The sequence below is a fragment of the Sceloporus occidentalis genome, unplaced genomic scaffold, assembly GCF_023333645.1.
Source record: "Sceloporus occidentalis isolate IW3139 unplaced genomic scaffold, rSceOcc1.0.p SCAF_39, whole genome shotgun sequence".
NCBI classification, from domain to species: domain Eukaryota; kingdom Metazoa; phylum Chordata; class Lepidosauria; order Squamata; family Phrynosomatidae; genus Sceloporus; species Sceloporus occidentalis.
In genome coordinates this window covers 8,643,335-8,660,706 of record NW_028317019.1, presented here as the reverse complement: position 1 = coordinate 8,660,706, position 17,372 = coordinate 8,643,335, and the positions used below count along the sequence as shown (strand labels likewise).

Sequence of the window (17,372 nt, the reverse complement as noted above, 5' to 3'; positions counted from 1 at the left end):
GCTCTTTAACTCTCTCTCTCTTGATCTCCAACCGACACAATTCCCCCAACTGTCTCTTGGTCTCTCAGGCCTTATATCTCCTTCTCACGGAAGCTTCCAGAAGAACCTTTATCTTGCTCTCTGATTGGTCAAGAGAGCCTTCCGTAGCAGTGATGTCATTCTGCATTTGCATAGACCTCCCTTTACTGCGTGAAGAAGACCTCCATTGACTGCAGCCCAGTCATTACACAAAGACTTCAAGGGTTTCTGCCTAATGCCGACTAAACCGCTTCTAAACTGCATCCAAACCGCTCCTAGTCTCCTGGACACTCAGAAACGCCTCACGAACAAAGCCGTAAGCGGCATACCATAAGTGGAGAGACAAGACGCGCCGCTTAAGGAAAGCTAGAGCGTCCGGCAACAACGCCGTCTTTTTGCCTGGAGCCATTGCAGGGGAATTTCCATCCTTGGAGCCAAATGGGGCATTTTAAAAATTAATTATAAATTAATGAAGAACGAAGGAAGGAAAGAGAGATCAGAAACACCCCCCCCCCTTTAGGGTCTCCTTTCCTTTTGGGGGGGAGGGTGTTATTGGGGGGAAACCAAACCATGTTGGGGGGGACTAGGTCCAAATAGGTTTATTGGTCACCAAGTGAACATGAAGCATGTAATGGCAAGGTAATGTTATGTAATGAGAAGAAACGGTGTATGTACAAAGAGCAATTATACTACACAAATCAGCTTCAATTGATCTAGTCTGAATAACATACTGATGCCATGCAGAAGAACATCTAAACAATGATAATGTAAGCGCTAACATAAGTTTATTACTATGAATCACCTACTAATCTAGGTAATACAGAATAATGTCTACAAAAATAATATAAACAAGGGCAGTTGTGAGTACAGGTACACAAAGGCTTCAATACAATGACAATACACATCGATAAGAATGGACTACAACAAAAAAAACGAAAGGAACAATTAGAAGACACAAACTGCCTCCAATATCTCTGCTCTAGGTGACCTGCTAAAATAGATAGACTGAAACAAAATAAGTGTTATTATCTCTGTCTTTGGAAATTGATGGAGGACGTTTCAAGACAAGAGGTCTTCCTCAGCCACAATGGAGCAGGCTGTCATCTGAGATTCTCTAGTTCTTCCTCCTTCAAAAAATGTGCCAGAGATGTCTTTTGCAACCAATCTTCCTCTACTTTCCTGCATGAAACCTGTCCTGGTTTTGGGATCTTCTGGGGAGGCCCTGGTTGCTGTCCCACGGACTTCTCAGGTGCATTTGGGGGGAAGGCAGGAGAGGGCTGCTCTGAGGATTTGGGACCCCTTCTTATTCTTGCCATTTTTATTAATCCCTCCCCTTTTCAATGTAAATCCTTTGTACATATTTCCCCAGATATTACCATTTCTTTCCTACAATACATAGTAATCTTCATTACAATTTTGGAGTTTATAATCTTCTTATTTCCCTCCATCTGTGAGGCCTGCAAAGGGTAGGGGCTTCCTTTCCTGGGGAGGGCATGATCCAGATCTTCCCTGTCTATGGGGTTTGCAGAAGAAGGCTCCAGGACAGAGGGGACGGTGGCCCAATATAGGGACTCTAACGTTTTCCCCAAATGAGCACATTCTCCATCTCTCTGTCCAGAGGCAGAGCCCCCTTTCCCAAAATGGCTGCTGAGGGATTCCTATCCAAATCCCCCCAGAAAACTGTTGTTTCCAATGCTATTGAAACCTATGCTGTCTGATGCTTTTAATTTGTCACAAAAGTCTTTTGACTGGGAGCCTCCGCTCTTCTGAACCCCATCCCAGCCCCCCAGAGATGAAGAGGGTGCCCCATTGGAAGACCAAAGAAAGGGGCTTGCCAGCCCTCATCTCCCCCCAAATGAAGAGGAAGGGAGGAGGGCCTCTCCTCTGCCCTACTTTCCAGGAGGGAGGGGCTCCTCAAAGCCCCCTTTTCATCTAAAGGACCCTGCCCCCTCCCCCCATGGCCATGCCTCTCCTCAAGGGCCCCCTGCCCCCTTTTCTCATACATTTCCATACACTTTCTTCCTTTGAGGAGACTTGGAGGATGTGTTTGCCTCTGTTCTTCTTATGGCTGGGAGCTGAGTTGAGGACTGAGAAGAGAAGGAAGTGTGTTTTGTGCAAATTCAGAACTTCTGTGCATCACTACTGAAAATCTTCACCTATCTTTCTCTGGTAGAATAGCTGCCATAAAAATGAATATTCTTCCCAGATTTATTTATCTTTTTCTAAATCTTCCGATTATTTCTGCTGAAAATCATTTTGTGATATGGCAGAAGGAATTTTCTAAATTTTTGTGGGAAGGGAAACGCGCTAGGATAAAATGGAAAATTCTGACGGACGACTGGGAAAGAGGGGGCTGTGCACTCCCAAATCTCAAGCTGTATTATTTTGCTGCTTGTTTATGCTGGCTAGAAAATTGGTTTTCTTTAACTAATGATAAAATGCTGAACTTAGAAAATTGTGACCTGAGGTATGGATTACACGCTTATCTGTGGTTTGGGAAGTGCAACGAACATAAAGAGTTTATACATCACTTTATTAGAAGATCTTTATTATGGGTTTGGATTAAAATTAAAAAGATTTATTATACCAATCTTCCATATTGGGTTTCTCCACAAGAAGCTTTTTATAATAGAACTAAGGATAACTCATCAAAGTGGATAAGATATGGAGATTTAATAGACACGAATGATAAAAGGCAATTTATTATGAAAACCAGGGAACAACTAAGCCTGTTGGGATTTAAGATTGAATGGTATTTATACCTCCAATTAAGTAGTAGATTCAAAACCGATTTAGACAAAATGGGTATTACTACTGTGAAGAATGATTTGGATATTATCATAGAAGATAAAAAAGGGAAACATTTATCGATGTATTACAAATCCCTTAAAGAAAGGAACCTAGAGAATGAGACCATAAAACACACAATGATTAGGTGGGCTCAAGATGTGGGGAGCCCTATTAAATTTGAAGAATGGGAAAAATCCTGGAGGGTAACAAAAAATTTTACCGCCTGCCAAAATTATAAGGAGAATTATGTGAAGATGTTATATAGGTGGTATCTGACTCCTACTAAGATTAATAAGATATATAAAACGGGATGCGTTAAGTGTTGGAAATGTGGTATTAAAGAAGGAACTTTCTTCCACTCTTGGTGGGCATGTTCAATATCTACTGAGTACTGGAAAAATATTCATAGCAAAATGGTGGAGATAATGTGTACTGATATTCCTTTTGATCCATTATTATTTTTGCTAAATATGACCAATAAACTAGATAAGGTCACAGAGATGAAATATTCAAAGATAATTTTATATATGATTACACTGGCTAGAATTTTATTTGCACAATGTTGGAAAAATCCACACTGTCCCAAAATAGATGTCTGGATATCCAAATTGAAAGAAGTTAGAAATCTTGATTTGTTAACAGCCGCTCTGCAGGATAAGGTGATAGATAAAGTGAAAGAAGAATGGTTATGTGTAGATTTGTATTTGAATATATGTATATAATAAGTATATTATAGGCATTTCCCAGCAATTATGAAAATTTTGAAATTTATATTCCATTATTTTATTTCCTATTTGCTTTTAATTTCTGGTGGTACTATTTTATATAAAAATAATGATGGTAAAAGAGATTTCTTTTTGTTAAGTTATGTGAACCTCTTGTGAAAATTATGTAATCTGGCACTAGAAGGGAGACTTGGAAGTTGATTGATAGAAAAATTAATATTTGGAAATAATTTTTTTCTGTTGTTGTTTGTGAAATTATGTTGTTTGTACGTATGTCTTTTTTGTATGTATATTCCCACTGTCTTTTACTTCAAAATACAATAAAATAAAATAAAAAAAAAAAAAAAAAAAAAGAACTTCTGTGCATCAAAGAGTCCAACGTGTTGAAACAACAAATAACTTTATTGAGAACACATAATCAGAAATCCAGCATTTAAGCCAGAACTGCCCTCCCCAAGACAAAGAAAACACTGAAACCCCAAAACTTAAAATCCCACCTTCTTCCAAACCTAGCCCCCACCTCCAATCCCCAGAGGCTATGCCCCACAGTTAACCAGGCCCCCTTTGCCATTCTCAGAAACTAGCTCCTTTCTATTAATACCAGCCAACAACTTTCTCCAGCCAACATCGCACACATTGCAAATGCTATCGACATATTCCACAAATCATAATCCCCAGCCAAGTTTATAATCCAAAGCAATTATCTATATTACAGTGCACCTGTGTCATGTGCAGCTTTCATTATATGGTGAAAGCCACATGGGGGCACAAGGGGTGGTGCGTCCCATTCGGATAATGGGGGCATGGGCCCATGGTGCATGGGCGCTGCCGCACTACCACATGCACGAGCCGCATTCACTTGAAAAGGACTTGAGCATGTGCGGTATTTTGCTTACATGGGGGGGTCTGGAACGGATCTCCCACCTAAGCCAAGGGTAGAATGTTAGGGCAATTAAAATCTAAACTTAACAAAATATACCTTTAAAACATAAACAGACATATGCACAGATAAACCACAGACATATGGACAGACAAAGCTTACAAACAAAATTATAAGGGCCTTTTCATCACTGGATTGAAAATTGTCTGTAATCCTTCTTGAAAAAAATATTAGTTCACTGCTGGAATTTGTTTGGCTTCTCTCCTGTGTGGACTCTCTGATGTCTCTCTAGGGCTGACTTTGAAGAAAAACATTTCCCACAATGCTGGCTTCTGTATGGCCTCTCTCCTGTGTGGATTCTCTGATGTGTCACTAGGTTTGACTTCGAAGAAAAACACTTTCTACAATGCTGGCATTTGTATGGCTTCTCTCCTGTGTGGACTCTGATGTTTCACTAGATCTGACTTTGAAGAAAAACCTTTCCCACAATGCTGGCATTTGTATGGCTTCTCTCCTGTGTGGATTCTCTGATGTGTCACTAGGTTTGACTTCAAAGAAAAACATTTCCCACAATGCTGGCTTCTGTATGGCTTCTCTCCTGTGTGGACTCTCTGATGCCTCACTAGGGCTGACTTTGAAGAAAAACATTTCCCACAATGCTGGCATTTGTATGGCTTCTCTTCTGTGTGGACTCTGATGTGTCACTAGATGTGACTTCCAAGAAAAACCTTTCCCACAATGCTGGCATTTGTGTGGCTTCTCTCCTGTGTGGATTCTCTCATGATTAAAATGTTTTTCTGTAAAGAAGGACAATGACAGATAAGACTGAAAATCAGACTTAAGAAAGGAGGATGTTACCCCATGATTTAGCCCTTATTAACCCCTCCTTATTAGCGATTAAATTAAGAAAGATTCTATGAGTAACCCAAGCATGACCCTGCTGCTTATGCCCCTAAATCCATTGGATGGTGGTATCCTTACTCATAGCAGCTAGCAAAGAATGGGGACTGCCTTGAGGAAATCAGTGGAAGCAGGTAGTCAAAAGACTGTTGAAAAAAATATTCCATTAAACATGTGTAAAAATACTTTGACTGACAGGTGGCGTCATATCCTGCGAGACTCCCATAGAGTGCTGAGTCAAAGCCCAAGGCATGATTGAAGCTAACTGCAGAGGATGCTTCATGCTGTGTAGCAGCACCATGAGATGACTCACAACCAATACAGTATATAGCTCATATGGGGATTGGTGTGGATTGAACTGGAGTTGTGTGTACAAGAAAAGGTGAAGTTGATGGAGAGCTTGCAATTATTTGTATTATTTTGCAGCTCAAGATAGAGAATCTCCAAGGATCTCAATGAAATCAACTGTATTTGTAACTTATTTTTAGTGTGAAAAGAGGTCAGTGCATTGCCAATATCTATATACCTGGATATTTAGTTCCGTACTCTGCTATGTTATTTTTGAGCTACATCCGGGAGCGTCACCCTCAGATTGTAGTGTACATTGTCTTGTGAATGTGATCAAAATTTAGAGCCAACAAGGACCTGAGAGGCGGTGTGCTAATCACTTTTGTTTGAGGCATTTGCATCAAACACCCATTGTATTCAATTTGTTTCACACCATTCTTTCCATACACAAGAAATATTCTAAAGTGATAGAAACCTTTCTGAACCCTCAGTTTCTGCCCCCAAGCACCAATTTCCGTCTAAATATCAGCCCTGACTTGCTGTTCTTTGGTGTCAGTCCAGTTATAGACGGACACTCTGTTTTCATAGCTAAGCACCTCAATGCACTCTCCAACCCCAATTGTCTCAGGAACTACTGACCTCTCCCATTCCAAATCCTCAACAATTGGAATAAAGATCTGGATAGACAGCCTTTATCAAAGCCTTACATCTATTCACCAATCCCACCTTTGTTACCTAGTTCTTGCGTGTGTGCGTGAACACTTATATGCTTGTGTCTGAGTGTTTTGCTTTCCCCCTAAATAAAACACAAAAAGATATTTCAAATCCCTCTAAAGTTCTGTTTCATTCAGGAACTGCTATAGCTGGGCTGAATACAGAGATCACTACTGCCCCAGTAAAACTATTTTGTTATATTGAGCTAAGTACCAAATTCCCCTAAAAGCATAGCACTTGTGGGTATCCTCCCCAGACACCAGCATTTTGGGTAACAAAGGACCTCTTGAATCAACCATGGAGCTAAGCAAACTCAGGTAAGAAAAGAAACATTAGACAAAAGAAAGTTTTGTGTCCCCCTTTCCTCCCTTCATAGATATTACTGATAATTGCTAAATGGAACCCCTAAATATGTCTGAAAACAAGGATATGAGCTGGTTCTCAGAGGTTCACTCAATCCAGTTCTTAAAATCTGTCAGGTTGGTGGCTGCCTCCCAATCCTCAAGGCCCCTCTCCTGGCCCTTCCCAGAGGTCCCTTCCTCTCTGCACAGAGCTAGGCGATCCTGGCTTTGCTCCTGCCTTCCCCTCCTGGCTCCCAGAGGCTTGATCCCCTTCCCTTTCTCCCTTCGCTCTCCAACCCTCCTTCTTGTCTATCTGAACTGCTTCACCATTTCACCATTTCACCATCAGCATCTCTTTCCTGCCTTTCTGTTTTTCACATTGCCTCATCTCTCTATCACAGATACACACCCACATAGTTGTTATGACAATTACATTACGTGTGAAAGGGAACTAGGAATGGTAGTAGAGCACAAGGTGAACATGTGTCAACAGTGTGATGCAGCAGCTAAAAAGGCCAAAGTGATCCTAGGCTGTATCAATAGGAGTATAATGTCAAGATCAAGGGAAGTAATAGTGCCACTCTATTCTGTTTTGGTCGGGGCTCACTTGCAATAATCCTGTGTCCAGTTCTGGGCAACACAATTCAAACAGATGTTGAGAAGCTGGAGCATGTCCAGAGGAAGGAAACCAAAATGGTGAACGATATGGAAACCATTCTCTCTGAGGAATGACTTAGGGAGCTGGGCATGTTTAGCTTGGAGAAGAGAAGGTTAAGTGTGGATCTGACAGCCCTGTTCAAATATTTGAAGAGATGTCATATTCTGGATGGAGCAGGCTTGCTTTCTGCTACTCAGTCTTCACAGGGAGGGCAATGGATTCAGGTTCCTTACCCACAGAGGCCACATTCTCATAATTCTCCATCATCACATAACTGTACAAAAGTTTCTGCTTCTTCGTCAACAGTTTCCATTCCTCCTTGGTGAAATATACAGCCACATCCGCAAAGGTCACCTGCAACAAAAAATAGCCCTCATCCAGAGAGTGACTAAGCAAAAGGGGAGGAAAGCACATGGTGCATTGCAAATATTATTTCAACACTTCAGAATTCAGTCCAGGAAATAAACTTTAAATTCTGCAAGCAAGCAAAAAGCTACAGCCTTTGAGATCCAGTTTGTCTTGAATCCTTTCAGTATAATACACAATACAATAAAGAATATAATTTAGGCCATGTCTGATATATTATTGATTGATTAGGACACTGACTCTCCCAACATGTATAGTACATTTAGTCACCAATGAATTATAGTACATTTAGCCATATCTCACCTAATTTCAGAGGCAAATTTCATTTTTAAAAAGATGTTCTGGGGAGTATTCTGGGCTTGAGGGCCACTGGGCCCACCCTCAGTTTAGGTCCAGAGATATTCCTCAATATCCCCCAGCATTTCACAAATTGGGAAAGACACATGTGGACAAGTAACACCAGAAGGGAATCAAGATGGCCAAATTTGTTAATGCTAAAGATCACACAAGCGAGGAAGGGCCCAGATGTTTGCTTTTGCCTCTGATTGCTGGCAAGGGCAAGACCTTGCCCCCCTATCTCCCCCCCTCTCCCCTCTTTTGAGTGGATAGGATGCACACTCTTTTGAACATGAAATACATTTTGCAGCAACTGAACTGACCTGAGGAGAAGGGGGAAAATGGGAGGAGGAGGAGAGTGAAATAGGACATTTTCAAAGCCCCAGAAAAGATGAGGTGATAGAGGATTAACCAGGACTCTCTGCCAAAATGGGAGAGTATGTTCTCTGACTGCTTTCATGAGCCGGCCCAGACACAGATGAAACTAATAGTCAGCATGGCAACGTACCAAAGAGTTGTTGTATCTTGGAAACATCTTTCTGTTGGAGACCAACTCCCTCCGCTTGGCCTCTGTGTCGGCCATCAGGTGGGCAAGGGATCCTGGTGGCCTGCACTTGGTCACTTCCAGCCAGAGAGGCCCCAAAGCCGTGTACAAGGAGGCCGAGATGAAGTTCCTGAGAAAAGGGACCAGGGTTAGGATCAGCTTGGCAAGAAACCCTGCAGCACTCAAAGACACAGAGAACAGCATCATCCTGGTGACATACGCAGGTGACATATGCCTCTTTTGGGTCGATGCAGACGTGGGTATCCCCTTCCTCCCTCTGCACCAAACAAAGCCCCTGGACTTAGCATAGATTCACTGCAGCTCCCCTACACAAGAGATACTCCATGCCTTCTTGGAGTGGTGGGGGATGAGGGGATGGGGAATTGGAGAGGGCTATGGTTATGTCCCCGTAGATAGATGTGAAATGAGTGCATCCTTAATAAATAAATAAGTCATCTGCTGAAACGTCCAGAGGTCCCCAGTGCTTTTCCCCATCATCAGCCCCTTTCCCAAGAAGGCTGCCTCCGTACTATAGAAATAAGGCACTTTGACACCGCTTTAACCCTCAGTGCTATGGAATCCTGGGATTTTATCTTTGGACACTTAGCCTTTTCTGCCAGAGAGTTCTCATGCCACAACAAACTACAAATCTCAGGATTCCATAGGAACGAACCAGGAGAGTTAACACACTTTAGAACTGGATTATTACTGCAGTGCAGACACAGCCTGAGTCAGTTTTAAAAGGGTAGAACCACCCATGTCTTGTTTTTATCCTCCTAATAATGGCTTTCCTTTAAAAAAAATAAGTAGTTTGTTTTAGTCTCTAATCCTTATTTTTGTTGTTCTTGTTTGTTTCTATGTTTGTTTGTTTCATTCTTGGTAATATGAATTATTCTGGTCTGTCTTCTTCCTTCTTCCCTGAAAATCTCTCAGTAAGAAAACTGGGGAGACTTTTAAAACCTCCCAGAGGAGCTACTTTTGGCCTTTTTTGGGGGACTAGCCTCCTCTTAGAAGCCAAAGCCCAGTGTTTATGAAGAAGAAGAATAAGGCTTGTATTAAAACTATCCTCCCCATTTCTGATCCCTTTTAAAACCCATGTTCCCCAGAAAGAGCAGAGCTGTGTAATAAGAAAACCCTCTCAGAAAAGAGACACACTTCCTTCCTTTTGGCCCAAGGAGCCTGGCCTCCTTCTGACTCTGGAGCCTCAGGAGAGAAAGAGAGGCCTCTGTTCAACTGAGGAACCAGAGAAGGTTCTGGAACAATCTTCCCAACAGTCACAAGCAACACAAAATGGCCGCCAGGACACAAAATGGCTCCCTCTGCCTCAGCGCTTGGCAGTTGGAGGCCTTCAGGGAACCCAAAATGGAGGATGAAAGGGCCCCAAAGTCAAAATGAACCCCAAACAGGATTTCCAAACCTTAACAACACTAAAAGGCCAGACCAAAAGTCTGTTTGGGGAGTCACACTCTCCCTCCTTCAGAGAGAGTGGCTCATGCCTGGAAGGCCTGCTGGGCCTCCTTCCTCCCCTCCGTGGGGGCAGTGGCCAAAGCAAACCAGCAGCAGCAGCAGTAGACCCAAGCCAGGCCCAGCCAGCCCTCAGCACAGCAGTAAAGCCCACCGCTTCCAGGCCTTGTCCTTCTGCTGCCACTACACTTACTTACTTACTCGCTCCCTTGTCTCTCTCTGTCCCCACCTCAGTCTCTCTTCCACGCACAGAGCTAAATAGAGGCAGAAGCTCCTCCCCTTCTTCAGTCTGGCCAATGAGGGCAAAGGAGCTGGAAGACCCCGCCCCCTGCCCCACCCTCACAGGCTCCTCCTGCAGTTAATATGGAAGAAGGCAGGAGGGACTGAGGACCCTGGAGCCCCAGCCACATGGACACTGGCCAAAGGCACACATTCCCAGAGCCTAAGACCCATGAAATGGCAGCCCTATTCAGGGTAGGACCCTCCTCTCTCTGGCCATGTGGATGCTGGGAGATCCAGTCCAGGAAACACTGTAAATCCTATTGGCAAGAGGCTACTACTGCCTTTCAGATCCAGTTTGCCCCAAATCTTTTATGAGGCCAGAAACCCCTTTGTTAGGAACCCCGAATATCTCAGGAAGGCCCTATATCTCCCAAGGCCCCCTCCCTCCACGGCCTCCTTCCTCTCTTCCCCTCAGTCTCTCTCTCTCCTGAAGGCTTCAAATGTCAACTGCCAAGTGCTGAGGAACAGGAGGCCATTTTGTGTTCTGGCAGCCATTTTTTGTGCTGCTTGTGACTGTGAGGAATAATGTTCTGGAACCTTCTCTGAGCCTCAGTTGAACAGAGGCTTCTCTTTCTCTCCTGAGGCTCCAGAGTCAGGAGTCAGGGCTCCTTGGGCCAAAAGGAAGGAAGTGTGTCTCTTTGTGTGTCTTTTGTGTCTAGGGTTGCCATAGTGCCGGACCTCCAAACCGGGAAAAATGTAGGACAAAATTTTCAAATGTAGGACACACAAAATGTGTCCTACATTTGAAAATTTTGTCCTACATTTCCCCTCGCGATTGCGGCGGGGAGAGGAGGCCAAGCGGTGAGGGAAAGCCTCCACTTAAGGAGGCTTTCCCTCCCCGCCTGGGCCCCGGGCCTCGCCGCGATCGGAGGCCAGGATCAGGGCCTCGCCTCCTTCTTGGCTCCCGCAGGGACCAGGAAGGAGGCGAGCAGGCCGCCGGCGATGGCCGGGGCCTCACCTCGCTCCTGGCCCCCGCGGAGACCAGGGAGGAGGCGAGGAGACCGCCGGCCATCGCCGGGGCCTCACCTCGTTCCTGGCCCCCGCAGGGACCAGGAAGGAGGCGAGCAGGCCGCCGGCGATCACCGAGGCCTCGCCTCCTTCTTGGCCCCCGTGGAGACCAGGAAGGAGGTGAGCAGGCTGCCGGCGATCACCGAGGCCTCGCCTCCTTTTTGTCCCCCGCGGAGACCAGGAAGGAGTCGAGCAGGCCGCCGGCGATCACCGAGGCCTCGCCTCCTTCTTGGCCCCCACGGAGACCAGGAAGGAGGTGAGCAGGCCGCCGGCGATCACCAAGGCCTCACCTCCTTTTTGGCCCCCGCGGAGACCAGGAAGGAGTCAAGCAGGCCGCCGGCGATCACCGAGGCCTCGCCTCCTTTTTGGCCCCCGGGGAGACCAGGAAGGAGTCGAGCAGGCCGCCGGCGATCACCGAGGCCTCGCCTCCTTCTTGGCCCCCGCGGAGACCAGGAAGGAGTTGAGCAGGCCGCCGGCGATCACCGAGGCCTCGCCTCCTTCTTGGCCCCCGCGGAGACCAGGAAGGAGGCGAGGAGGCCGCCGGCGATCACCAGGGCCTCGCCTCCTTCTTGGCCCCCACAGAGACCAGGAAGGAGGCGAGGAGGCTGCAGGGAGGCGGGGAGGTTGGCGCAGCTGCGCCCAAGATGCGCCGCCTCCCTGCAGCCTCCTCCGCCCCAGGCCTCGCTGCCCTCCTTTTCCTCCGTGCGGCCATGCGTGGTGGAGGAGGAGGAGGGCAGCGAGGCCCCGAAGGTTGCCTAGCAACCCCGCTGCAACTGGGCTTTTCCCGGTTTTTGGCTGCACCCGTGACGTGACCGGGCAGGTGCCGCCAAAACCGGGAAAAACCCGGTTGCAGCCGGGTTATGGCAACCCTATTTGTGTCTCTTATCTGAGAGGGTTTGCTTATTACACAGCTCTGCTCTTTCTGGGGAATATGGGTTTTAAAAGGGATCAGAAATAGGGAGGATAGTTTTAATATAAGCCTTATTATCATTATTCTTCACAAACATTGGGCTTTGGCTTCTAAGAGGAGGATAGTCCCCCAAACAAGGCCAAAAGTAGCTCCTTTGGGAGTTTTTAAAAGTCTCCTCAGTTTTCTCATTAAGAGATTTTTATGGATGAAGGAAGTTGACAAACCAGACCATCTCATATTACCAAGAATGAAACAAACAAATATAGAAACAAACAAACAACAACAAAAATAAGGATTAGACAGAAAAACAAAGTGCTTATTTTTTGAAAAGTGAAACCATTATTAAGAGGGTAAAGCCAGACTTGGGTGCTTGTACCCTTTTACAACCAACTCAGGCTGTATCTGCACTGCACATAACTGAAGCCCATTGCATCCCAGTCTTCCCAGTGGCTTCACTACAAAAAAGGAGGGCTGGACATTGACTTTCCCAAGGTCTCCTTTCCTCCAGTTTCTTCCTCGAGTGTGGTTTCTCCTGGCTTCCTTCCTTTGGAGGCTATCTTGGTTCTTTGCACACCTGCAGAAAGTGCAAATGGAGGTGCTTTACATGTGCTTTACACACTTATGCACTCTTCTGTGAAGCACCAAAAGTAGAATTCAATGGCTCTCAGAGAAAATCAAGCCTCAGTCTTTCCTAGAAAATAAAATAAACCAACAGGGATATAAATGATTAATCCTATGATTGTTCCTATTATTAATCCCTTGCCTCCAAAACCTCAGAGAGAGAGAGAGAGAGAGAGAGAGAGAGAGAGAGTCTTGTGAAGCTCAAAGGCTGACAGAATCCACAGGGATTTACCTTGCTTCATTTATGTGTTATGTATTTTTTTGTAATTTTGTAAACTGCTTTGATCTTATTGGAAAGGCGGTATATAAATATATTATTATTATTATTATTATTATTATTATTATTATTATTATTCCTAACCAGCCAACAGTCAAACCCACCAGCCTTCTAGAACCCTATTTAGAATCCAAGCCAACTGCCAGCCTCTCCCAGAATTCCATGCTCTCCCCTCCCAGCAGACCCCCCCCCCCCCCCCCCGCAGAGACCGGGAGATGGAGCAATGGGTGCAAACCCCAGAAAAGAGATCCTTCCCCCAAGATTTTCTCCCTTTCCCCTTCTTCCCATTTCACATCCCTTCCTGGTCTATCTGCTTCCACTTTCCAGAGGTAGAGCTGAGTTGGTTTTCTTTTTCAGGGAGGCACTGGACACCTCAGCTATAGCCTCTGCAATCATGCAGGCATCCAAGCCAGCTCTTATCTGAGAAATTGTATCTGCAAAATGGTCATTTAAAATGTCAGTGAGCTGTGGAAGGCTTTTATAATGGGTTCCTGGGGGAAGATGCCTGAATCAGGTCCCAGATGTCCCCCCTCAGTCCCTTTATGTTTTCCTTTGCTTGGCAATTTCACTCCTTCCTTCTTTCCTTCTCCTCCTTTAACCAACATCCCACAACCGATGGGACAAACAACCTTTCTGGGGCCGTGGGTCTCTCTGTTGGTCCTCCTCTGCAAGGTTGTTGTAAAGTGAAAGGTATGTATGTGAGGGGGTGCTTAATCCAAATCCTGTAGGTTTCTAAGCCTAGTTCCTAGGTTGCCGGGTGGTGTCCCTCTCCCCGGAAGGAGCTTTGGGGTCCTTTTTCTGCCTCCTCTTGACTTAGGCCTAGATTTGGGTTCTTCTCCCCCCCAGACAGAGCCCCCTCCCCCCAAGGAAAATTATTCTCCCCCCTCTGAAAAATGTTGTTTCCAATGCTATCCCGTGTGATACTCTGTATTTGACACAAATGCCTCTCCCAAAGACGCATCAGAAGCGAGGGTCTCTCCTCTGCCCCACTTTCCAGGAGGGAGGGGGCTCCTCACAGTCCTTTTTACCTTTGGATCCCCCTCCCCTCCATGGCCATGCCTCTCTCCAAGGGTATCTCCTGTCCTCTTTTGTCATAATAACCCCTGAAGTTCCTGGGACCCAAGAAATCCCCAGGAGGGCGCAGGGAAGGAGAGGGAGAGGAGGCCTGGCAGGCCCCCGACTGCAATGGAGGCCAAGGTGCAGAGCTGGACTCAGGAGGGAAAGGCAGGAAAGGAAGGCTCTGCTTTGGAAAGAAAGCTCTCTCTGTGTATCCTGTATGTTTGTGTGTGTATCTTTGCCTCTGTTGTTCCTACAGCTGGGAATGGAGCTGAGGACTGAGTAGAGATGAAAGGGTCAGTTTGGGCAAATTCAGAACTTCTGTGCATCAAAGAGTCCAGTGTGTTGAAACAGCAAAGAACTTTATTGAGAACACATAGAAATTCAGTGTTTAAGCCAGAAGTGCCCACTCCAATCCAAACAATACATTAAAACCCCAAAACCTAAAACTACACCCTCTTCCAAACCTAGCCCCCACCTCCAAATTCCCACAATCTATGCCCCACAGGTAACAAGACCCCCTTTGCCATTCAAAGAAACTAGCCCTTTCGGTTGATACCGTCCTCCAACTTTCTTCAGCCAACATCCCAAACATTGCAAAAGCTATCATTCCCATGACTATTCTAGACAACTGTAACAAATCCCAGCCCCCCATCTACCTAACCTATACCACAACCCATAATCCCCAGCCAAATTTACAACCCAAAGTAATTATCTATACAATTAGCAATTAAAATCTAAGCTTAACAAAATAGAACTTTAAAATATAGACAGACATATGGACAGACAAATAAAATCATAAAGGCCTTTTCACCGCTGACAAAAATAATGTTATTTCACTGCTGACATTTGTATGGCTTCTCTTCTGTGTGGATTCTCTGATGTCTCACTAGGTGTGACTTCCAAGAAAAACATTTCCCACAATGCTGGCATTTGTATGGCTTTTCTCCTGTGTGGAGTCTCTGATGTCTCACTAGGGTTGACTTCTGAGAAAAACATTTCCCACAATGCTGGCATTTGTATGGCTTCTCTCCTGTGTGGAGTCTCTGATGTATCACTAGGCTTGACATCCGAGAAAAACATTTCCCACAATGCTGGCATTTGTATGGCTTCTCTCTTGTGTGGACTCTCTGATGTGTCACTAGATGTGATTTCAATGAAAAACATTTCCCACAATGCTGGCATTTGTATGGCTTCTCTCTGGTGTGGACTCTCTGATGTGTCACTAGATGTGATTTCAATGAAAAACATTTCCCACACTGCTGGCATTTGTATGGCTTCTCTCCAGTGTGGACTCTCTGATGTCTCACTAGGTCTGAATTCAAAGAAAAATATTTCCCACAATGCTGGCATTTATGTGACATCTTTACTGTGTGGACTTTCTCTCGACTCAAATGTTCTTCTGTAAAGGACAAGGACAGATAAGACTGAAAATCTGAGTTAAGAGAGGAGGGTGTTACCCCATGATTTAGACCTCATGATTATTTGTAGCATAAACTTTTTGAAACAGTTGCAGAAACACCCAAGAAATATCTTGAAATAATTATGACACAGAATCAGGCTGTTTACATTTTTATACAACTTCCTTTTGGGAATTAATAGGATTTTCTATGGTGTTTTCTGCACTATATTTGGTTGACTGTTCTGTTTTATATGAATCTTTTAGGAGTTTGAAGTGGATGAGTGGGTTGCCACTATAAACAAACCTTGTGTAGCTTGTATTCTGCCCGAAATGTTATATAACTCAGCTTGGGAGGTACTCGATTAGGATACAACTTTCTAAGCGACCCTGCCAATGCTACTATTTTAAGTCTATATTTCTCAAAGTTATTTAGGACAATGTTTACCTGCCAGGTTTAGGATTTCATTTTATGAACTGATGTTTACTCTTATTGCTAGAACACAAATTACTTCTTGTGATGCTTTGTAATACCCATATTTTCTGGCGTATAAGACGACTGGGCATATAAGATGACCCCCAACTTTTCCAGTTACAATATAGAGTTTGGGATATGCTCACCATATAAGACTACCCCTCTTCCAACGCACATCAAATAAATCTTTTTTTAAAAAAACATCAAATTTGATTTCAATATGGTAATTTAAATTCAAATGCTTATGACATGCAGGTACTTATTAAGAAACCTTGTTGTATACAAAGCCTGCTTGGATTGGTCAGTTCTCCCTGCCTGCCCAGTGCTCCCTGTCTCCAAGACTATCAGAGCGGTAGCAGCTTTCATACGATCGCCGCATATGGTGGGGATGTGGCCCCAGCCGTTTTTGATCTCCCCCCACCATATGTGGTGACCGCAGATTCTCCAGTCCAGCTCGGAAGTTTCAGCACCTGCCCTATAAGATGATACCTGGCATGTAAGATGACCCCCAACTTTTGAGAAGATTTTTCCTGGGTTAAAAAGTAGTCTTATATGCCAGAAAATACAGTACTTGTATTTATTTTTGTGTCCCCCTTTCCTCCCTTCATAGATATTACTCATGACTGATCATAGAATCGTAGAGTTGGAAGAGACCACAAGAGCCATTCAGTCCAACCCCCTGGTATGCAGGAACTCTCAATCAAAGCATCCCTGAAAGATGGCAATCCAGCCTCTGTTTCAAGACCTCCAAGGAGGGAGACTCCACTACACTCTGAGGAAGGTGTGTGTTCCACTATCGAACAGCCCTTACTGTCAGGAAGTTGATTTGATTCTGTAATTCGAAAGTGGAAACAAAGCGCTCTGACAATGAATTATGAAAGGGCCCTCAGTCTTCACAGGAAGGGCAATGGATTCAGGTTCCTTACCCACAGAGGCCACATTCTCGTAATTCTCCATCATTACAGAACTATACATAAGTTTCTGCTTCTTCGTCAATAGTTTCCATTCTTCCTCGGTGAAATATACCGCCACATCCGCAAAGGTCACCTGCAATAGAAAATAGCCTTCATCCAGACATTGACTAAGCAAAAGGGGAGGAAAGCACATGGCGCATTGCAAATATTATTTCAACACTTCAGAATTCAGTCCAGGAAATAAACTTTAAATTCTGCAAGAAAGCAAAAAGCTACATCCTCTGAGATCCAGTTTGTCTTGAATCCTGTCAATATAATATACAATATAATAAACAATATAATTTAGGCCATTTCTGGGATATTATTGATTGATTAGGATACTGACTATCCCAACATGTATAGTACA

General features: G+C 44.6%; 1 pseudogene across 1 annotated transcript; it reads right to left on the bottom strand.

The window, feature by feature from the left end:
* Positions 1–3,922: 3,922 nt before the first annotated feature.
* LOC149290530 (uncharacterized) lies at positions 3,923–17,013 on the bottom strand (annotated as a pseudogene). Its single transcript, XR_016277244.1, has 5 exons — positions 16,979–17,013; positions 15,024–15,580; positions 8,525–8,629; positions 7,548–7,668; positions 3,923–5,210 (listed from the first exon to the last, which is right to left on the bottom strand). The product of XR_016277244.1 is annotated as an uncharacterized LOC149290530 (transcript).
* Positions 17,014–17,372: the final 359 nt, after the last annotated feature.